At 31.4% G+C, this 9,290-nt stretch overlaps 1 pseudogene; it reads right to left on the bottom strand.

Annotated features, from left to right (window-relative positions):
• Positions 1-8,907: 8,907 nt before the first annotated feature.
• LOC127563720 (uncharacterized) lies at positions 8,908-9,062 on the bottom strand (annotated as a pseudogene).
• Positions 9,063-9,290: the final 228 nt, after the last annotated feature.

Genomic DNA, 9,290 nt, shown 5'->3' with positions numbered 1-9,290 from the left:
GGATCCCTGGGTGAGTAGAGATTAAATAATAAGCCAAGTTATGGAGCAGACTTTAATGAAAGAGTCAGCAGGGATAGGAAAGACATGTGTGAATGTAGAGTATGTGTATATATGAGTGTGTTTGCTTGGGGGTGAAGGGGATGAAAGTAAGATGTGCATCTCTATGTGTGTACGTGTATATATTTACATACATATATATAAATATACCCTTTCTTAACTGTAGCTTGCTTGGGGGTGGAGGGGATGAAATGGAAAAAAAGGAATAAAGTAAAACAGTGGGCAGCAGAGAAGAAAAGAACAATTTACAAGGAAGTAAAGATAAGCAAATACTCATTAATATAATTTCTTCTATAATATATGTGTGTGTGTGTATATATATCTATTATATATAGGTATATATATATATACCTATATATAATATAGGTATATATATATGTGTGTGTGTGTATATATATATCTATTATATATATAATAGATATATATATACACACACACACATATATATATATACCTATATTATATAATAGGTATATATATACACACACACACACATATATATATAATAGATATATATATACACACACACACATATATATATACCTATATTATATATAGGTATATATATACACACACACACACACATATATATATACCTATATTATATATAGGTATATATATATATACCTATATATAATAGATATATATACACACACACATACTTTCTTAAATTGGTCTTTGTTGCTATATATTTTGAATCCTCCCTCATATTCTTCTGAGTACATGATAATGTTCTCTTTTCTTTCATTTTGTTTTATATTACTTTTCTGTTTTCCTTTTTTCTTATTCTGTTTTTTCAAATAAAAGAAATTTTGGGAAAAAATTTTAAATGGGGATTAAAAATGATCAGATAAAGAAAAAAGAATCTAACTATAGAAAGTTACTATAGGAATAGGGAAGACCAGGGTTCATCTTCAGAGAAGAACAGAAAAATAAAAACACTTCTTCTATCCAAAGAATAATGTTAAATAGTTCCCTGCCTGAGAGAATTTATAGAACTAAAAAATGACTTTAAAAATCAAATGAAAGACATTGAGGAAAAAATTTAAAAAAAAACACCATTCAAGAAAAACAAAATTATGAAAAAAAATCAATTAAAAAAAGGAGATAAAAAGCTTAAAAAGAAAAATAACTTTTTGAAAATTAGAATTAGGCAAGGGGAAGCCACTGAAGGTAGAAGAAACCAAGAAGTAACAAATCAGAATATAAAGAATAAAAAAAGAACAGAATGTAAAACATCTTAAAAGCTAAATAGCAGATCTGAAGAACAGATCAAAAAGAGAAAATATAACAATAATTGAATTACCTAAAAGCTATGACCCCCCCCAAAAAAAAGAATCTTGATATGATATTGTAAGAAATAATACTAGAAAATGGTCCTCGCATGAAAAAACAGGAGGACAAAGTAGAAATAGGAAAAATCCACCATTTACCACCTCAAAGAGATTCTTTATGGAAAATGCATAGGAACGTTACTTCCAAATTTTGAAACCCACAGATCAAAGAGAAAATTTAAAAAAAAAAAAAAAGGAAAGGAAAGGAAAAAAATTCAAATAAGTTGTAGCTACAATTAGAATTGTACAGGACTTAGCAGCAGCCATAATAAAAGATAACAGATTCTGAAATCATTTTTGGCCTATAGCCAAAAATAGCCTATCCAGCAAAATTTTCCATAATACTGAATGAGAAAAAAATGGATAGTCGATGAACTTCAGATTTTCAGAACTTTCTATCAATCAGACACAAACATAATAGAAAATTTAACATATAAGAGCCAATATCAAAGATTAATTTCAAGAACTCAACATGGACAAATTGTTTATTTTTTGAATCAGCAATAGTTCAAAAGAAAGAGTAGAGTTGACTGTGATCTGGCCCTAAAAAGTGAAATTGGCTAGAAAAAGATCACAATGCAATTATGTTATACAAATGAAATGCAGAGGAAGAATAGACTCAGAAGCACCAGAGGAGGAAGGCCCTGGTTCTGAAAACCTACTCATATCAGGAATGGGTTAAATAAGTAACATTACTTTTATAACATGAACAGTATAGCACCCTCCAAAATCTCTAAATAAAGGGGGATGTGTGAGTGGAGGGGGAAGCAAAGGAAGCAAAGAGTGGGGGAAGAAGGTGAGGCAGAAATCCATGAGTAGGGAAAGATTTAGCAGAACAGAAACAGAGCCTATATTTTTAATGCAATATCTAAAAGACATAAAATACATCAGTCACTTAAGTAGTGAAAATAAATATCTCCCAGAGAGCAATGGAACATGATGATTTTAAGCAGGTTGAAACATATAACCAATGATGAACTTCAAAAAACAAAAAGTATAGAAGATATCAACAGGGAAACATTTGATAGGAAAATAAGATGATATGGTCATTTGTTAAGGGTGAGGAATGACAGGGCAATAGAATGTTCCTATAGGATGTACCATCCCAAACATCATGAGAAAGTATGGGAGTCTACTAGCATGTTGGTTGGATCCTTAAGATAAGGTTATTAGAGCAGGGCTTCTTGAATATTTTGCATTCATGACACCTTTTTACCCAAGAAATTTTTATATGACCTCAGATATATAGGTACATAAAATGGGTACTCAAGTCAAACATTTATTAATAATATATCATAATTTTGTGAGCCCCACATTCAGTTGTAAATCCCTGTATGAGGTCATGACCCACAACTTAAGAAGTTGAGTATTAGAGAACATGAATAAGAGTCACAGGGGATGGGCATATATAGGTGATTATAAAGGACATCATTGGAGGAAATATCCAAAGTGATAAGCTCATAGATCTGTTTGAATATTGAATAATACTATTCCCAAAAGTATCACTTGGGAATAGTCAGATGCTGAAAGAATTCCAGGGTCTTGGAGTTTTTTTCATGAGAAAGATCTATGGTAAATAGAATATCACACTGTGGGTCCTCAAATAACTATAGAAAAAGATGAATATACTTAGGTACTTGTCAGAAGAACACCAGATAGACTAAAGGAATTAGGGACAATACTGAAAAAATTGTACATAAACTTCACATGTTTCATAATTTTACTCATGATTAGTCCTGCTGGATCAGATGATCCTATATTTTTCCAGAATTTCTCTTGATGAGTATCAGGTATATTTTAAATTTTATTATATGATTTCATATGCTTCATAATTTTCTATGTAACACTGGCATGCTCTACCTTATATCCTGGATATAAACTGGGGCATCCATTGATGTTATAGTTTGGCATTAGATTCTTATGCTAGAGTTTAAGAAGATAGTAATAGTCATTTCCAAGAAAGCTCTCATCAGTCATAAGAGAAGCTGAGGTCCTGAGTGATTCTGGACTGGAAGTTCAGAAAGACTTGAATTTGAATATTGCTTTGGATGCTTATTAGCTCTATCAGCTTGGCAAAGTCAATTAACAACACTGAATTAATTTCCTAATTTGAAAAATTGGGATAATAAGAGCACTTGCTTCACAGATCAATTGATAAGATCAAATGGAATAATTATGTAAGACGCTTTGAAAATTTAAAACACTATGTAAATGTTAGGTATTATAATTCCCACCATCCTTTTATTTAAACCTTGTTTTTGTCCTATAAAGAATATAGTTGGAAATGTGTAGCTAAAGTTAAATTTAAAATTATTCTTAAATATACCTAAAAGAAGAAACTTATAATTATAAAACACGAATTTATATTTCTAAAGCACTTTCATGTCTGTTTTGTTGATGAAGACTCTGATACTTAGAAAGTTATTATGAATATTTTACAAAACACTTTCTATAAGTTATTTAATTTGATCCTCATAACAATCCTGGAAGATAAATGCTCTAATTGTTCCCATTTTACAGATGAGGAAACTGAAGATGAAAGCAGTTAAGTGCCTTGCCTAGGATCCTATAATTATTAAACATCAGAGATAAGATTTGAATTTAGGTCTTCCAGAATTCAAGTCTAGCACTCTGGGTGCCCTTAAACTAAATGATTTAAGGTTTCACAACTGGGTTAAAAAAAAAAAAAAAAAAAAAAAAAAAAAGTCCTGGCTTCAAAATCAACCCATATTTTACTAAGTCCTGCTGCAACCTTGTCTTTCCATTTACCAACTTCTGCTGCTGCCTCTCTGGAAGCTGCTTGATATTTGTAAGCAGCACTAGCCACAATCTTGCAATTCTTGCAAAACAGAAATTCCACAAAGCTTAAGGAGGATATTCTTGGTACTCTCCTTGCCTTTCCAGTTTAGTCTCTTTGTTCCTTTCTTCCTTAATTGATCCCAAATAGTGTGCCCTGCTGAGAATGCCTAAGGGGTTCTTGTTGGATAGTATCGACTTCAGAGACTTCTGACTGAATAAAATAGAACACACATTGGAAGATGGTTGTAGTTGTTGGAAATTCAGCATTAAAAAGTATACTTGCTTGATTGACACAGAAAAGATTATCTGCTTTACGTTGGAAGGTAATAGTGGCTTGTTCCCATGAGGATACTTTCCCAATCTTCTCATCCCAGTTCAAATCCTTGCATTTTTCTTGTTCATCAATTTTAAATATCTTGTCCTTAGAGTGTAGGCTTTCTTTTTCCATTGCTACTTTCTACATACATTTTTTAAAATGTCCCACTTGGCACACATAGATACTTTCTCTGTTCCTTCTGGTCTTTCTTCCTACCTCAGTCTTTTATACAGATATTCTCTTTCAGATTTCACCTAAATTGTTCTGCAACTTGAAGATAGGGACTGTATATATTTTCATATTCCCCATTGTCCCTAACATGTCACTCTGGATAGAGCAGATGCTCACAAAACACTGGAGTTTTGATTGTGTCTCAAAACTTTCTTCTTTTAGAAATCAAAGCTATCTATAGTCATAGGAAAAATTACTATTGATTGGGGAAATGCAAATTAAAATTACTTTGAGGTACTACTTCACAGCTTTCAGATTAGCTAATATGACAGAAAAGAAAAATGACAAATGTTGAAAGAGATACAAAAAAATGGGACACTAATGCATTATTGGTGGAGTTGTGAACTAATTTAACAATTCTAGAAAGGAATTTAGAATTATGCCAAAAGAGCTATAAAATTGTGTATACCCTTTGATTCAGCAATAGCATAATTAAATCTGTATCCTAAAGGGATAGGTCAAAGAAAAGAAAAGGCCAAAGGACCAATTTAAACAAAACTATTTTACAGCAGTTCTGTTTGTATTGTCAACAAACTGGAAATTAAGAGATTGCTTATCAATTGGGAAATGGCTAAACAAGTTGTGATGTTTGATTGTTATGGAATACTATTTACTAAGAAAAATGATTACCAGGATTCTTTTAGGAAAAACCTGGAAAGATTTACATAAATTTGATGTAAAGGGAAGTGAGCAGAACCAGGAAACAAAATACACAGGAAACAGAAATATTGCCCAGTGTTCAATTGTGAATGACCTAGCTATTACTGGGAATGACCCAGGACAATTCCAAGGGACTTATGAAAAATTCTGTCAATTTCCAGAGAAAAAACTGATGGAGTCGGAATATAGATCAAAGAATACTTTTCTTAAAATTTCTTCACTTTTTTTGGATTTGGGAGATGGACTCTGGTGTTTTTGATTTTGTTTTTCCAACATGGTTAGTAAGAAAATATGTTTCACATTTCTGAATATGCATAATCTATATCAAAGTATTTGCTTTCTCAATGAATGGGGAGAGGAGGACAAAGGAGAGAGAATTTGGAACTCAAAATTCAAAAAAACAAAAATTTAAAAATCATTTACATGTAATTTGAAAAAAATAAATATAGATTTCCTGAAAAAACTAAAATACAAGTTTTCCTCTTACATAGAACTATCAAAGTCATCTATTCCCATGGTCATGACCAATGGGAGATTCATACATTTCATCACCATCAATGCTATTCCTGTCATTTGCAATAGTGATACTGAATCCATGTTTTAAAAGAAAAATTGCCAGAATAAAAACATACGCCCTATATTCCTTCTGCTACCTCTGTCTCTCTGAGTATTAAATCACCATGTTCCCTTTCTACCTTGCCTCTTAGTGCTTTGCCTGTCTCATTTAATTTGTAAGTCTATCAGGCAGTGAACATACCTATACACACTGTCTACCTGCAGCTGTATTGAGTATACAATGCAATTCTAGTGTTCAAAGCATGTTAAAGGACAAAATAATATTAATATTAAAGAACTGTGAAGAGGAATTCCTCCCCTCCACCAGTAAAACCACACAAAATACAAGGCTGCTTCATATATCCCTACCAATAAATGCTTAGCTACACTCCAATGGATATAAATTGCATAAATTCAAGCTTTCTCTTTTTATTTCCTTGCTTTTTTCTGCATCCTTTAAATCAATGTTGCCTTAACAAACTTTCATTAGTATTTGTCAGATTATTGCTAGATACAGCTACCTCCTGTATTGTTATTATTACAGTCATATTCTCAAAGTATATTTGTAATGCATTCTCCACAGATGATTCTGAAACAAGTTGTTATTAAGCATATCATTATAGCATATAGTGTAGAAAATGTATTTTTTAGAATATGCCAGTTTATGAGGCATCTTACAGATTCTGAAAGAAATGATCCAAAAGTCTCCTTAAATGGATTTTACTTCTTTAAAGCTTTTGACCTTAATTTCTTTTAGTCAAAGGCTTAACTATGATCTCTTTTCTTTCTGCCAATCCATAACTGACATTTACCACTCTGCATGATATTCATATAATTCAATATGAGAGACATTATGATACCATAGGGGGGAAAAAAAGTGATGTTGAGTCAGAGGGGTTGTATTCAAATTCTGCTTCTGATAGTTAATATTCTTGTAACTTTATACAAGTCAATCTCTGAGCATTAGTTTTCTCACTTGTAAATAAAAGGATTCAGAACTGCTCCTGATATCTCTTGTAGCTCAACATCTATTATTCCATAAACTAATATTTATTGAACTTCAAACTTTATTTACAATTTCTGATTGTTTTCTTTTAATGCCTGCCTATGATTACATTAATCCTCTATGGCTTTATGTACTAAGATTTCATAATTCTTAAGGTTAAATTGATGTGATCCCATTTTGAGATATGAGCAGCAATCTCAATAAAAAAAACTGAAAAGAATGATCTCATAGATGTTGCCAAACACCTAGGCCCCCCAAAAAGCAAATTTTATAGTTTTCTTAGAGCTCAATGATATTGTGCATATATAGGCTTTACTCTTTCCTTTGAGCTATAGGATACTTGACACAATACCATCACTGAGTTTTTATTGAGTGTCTATGAGCTTCCTATTAGATTATAATCTTCTTCATTAGACTGAATTTCTTGAGAACAGCTAATATCTTTTACTTTTCTTTGCATCCCCAGCACCTAGGAGAGTGTCTGACATATAGCTGATACTTTATATAATCAATTCTCAATATTCACCTCTTTAACCTTTGTGACTTCAAACACCGAATGATTTTATTAGTAAAAGGGAGATTATTTTTACTTTTATATTGGCAACTGCACATATTTGAAACTATATATGATAGAGAAAAAAATGAGAAGCATGATATACATATCTGTAAAGTGGCTGGTATATAGAAGTATACCTAGGAGTATTACTGGTTTTTTGTTTGTTTGCTTGTTTTGGTTTTTTGTTTTGTTTTGTTTTGATTTTTACCTACCATTCTAGAGTAAAAAGCTTCCTGTGAATTTGTTGCCTTTAAAATTCAAGTTTTGTGTTGCACTTATGCCCCCCAAGGAGTAGTGCAAATCCTTTGGAGTCTAAGCATAAGCATGCAAAATCAATGATATGGCTTAGTAAGAAAAGAAAATTTTAGCTCAGTTTTATGCTAGAATGTCAACAGTAGCTATTTATTATATAACAAATCAATTTGTTATATTTGCCAAAAGGAGAAATGTATTTCAAGTTGGTTTCTTCCTCACAATACCCAATGCCATCTATCAGCCATGAAAGATAGCATCTCAGAAATGATATTGAAACCTCCCTAGTGTCTGAATTCTTAGTTCTTAGACTTCTCTCTTAGTTTTCAGAGTGTAGCCAAAGTAGAGAAGTTTCCAGCAGTAAAGCATATGGTACAATGCCTTCCTACTGCTGTCATATAGAATGATAGGTAAGATTCAAGTTAAAGAAAGTTTTGGTTTTAAGAATTTTATTTACAATATCTATGGTATTGTAAATTTCATGCATTGTGAAAAATGAATATTGTCTGCAATGGTTAGAGTTTTTTATTTGGTTTTGTTTTTTTTTTTTACTGAGTTATCATAAAAACTTTAGAGAATTACTAGTGAGAAAAATGTTTTTCATGTTACCAATTTTATTTTGGATACTGCATTTTTTGTAATTTCATGTTTACTATGTTTGGAAAAGTACATGTTATCAGAAGTGATATTTTATTATAAAGAATTGTATACATAAAAGTGTATTTTCAGCAATCTCTGCTGAAAGATTACAATGTTTAGTGATTTTGGTAACCTAATCCACTCTTTCCAATAGATTCAATGCATCAACACTCTTGTTTTTTACTATATTGCCCCTGCAAAAGTTGAGTATTGATTGTAAACGTTTATTCACTGCCTGACTTAGTAATGTGTGAGATCTAAAATAGAAAAAAAAAATAGACCCTGACTTCAGAGAGTTTATTATCTAGTTGATGACAAAACAGAGTATAATACCATGCAGCAAAAGACAATGCCAAATGAATGATTTAGAACCCTTTTTTTAATTTCATTTTTCTCCTTGTATTTCTAGTATTTAGCACAATGCTTAATACATGCATTATTGACTGAATGGGAAAAATGTGTTTGACTAGGAAGCCATTTCTTATAGAGTATTGAGGGAAGGTTTTGTGAAAGAGGTAAAATTTGAGATAGATATACAAGACATCCTTTTTGATTGGCTGATAAATTCAAGCAATACATAGTGCATCAATTTCCAATTAGCAATAATCGCACCTCTGTTAAACCTCATTGGCTACAATACTGCCACTGTGCAAAGCTAAATGCATAAATTTCCAGAAATAAAGGGGAGTAAAACATTGGACTGGGATTCAGAATCTTTAAGTTTTTTTTTCCCATATCTTTTCTTTGTCAATCATTTGACTAAGGCTAAGTAATTTCAAGGCCCCCGTTTCCCTGTTTATTTTATTTATAAAATAAAAACTTTATATTCCTATAAAATGGAAGAGTTGGATTAGGGGATCTCTACTAATATAAATCAATAGAGTA

The sequence above is a fragment of the Antechinus flavipes genome, chromosome 4 (genome assembly GCF_016432865.1).
Source record: "Antechinus flavipes isolate AdamAnt ecotype Samford, QLD, Australia chromosome 4, AdamAnt_v2, whole genome shotgun sequence".
Taxonomy (NCBI): Eukaryota; Metazoa; Chordata; class Mammalia; order Dasyuromorphia; family Dasyuridae; genus Antechinus; species Antechinus flavipes.
The sequence above is the reverse complement of the archived record's forward strand: the minus strand, read 5'-3'. Positions and strand labels throughout refer to the sequence as shown.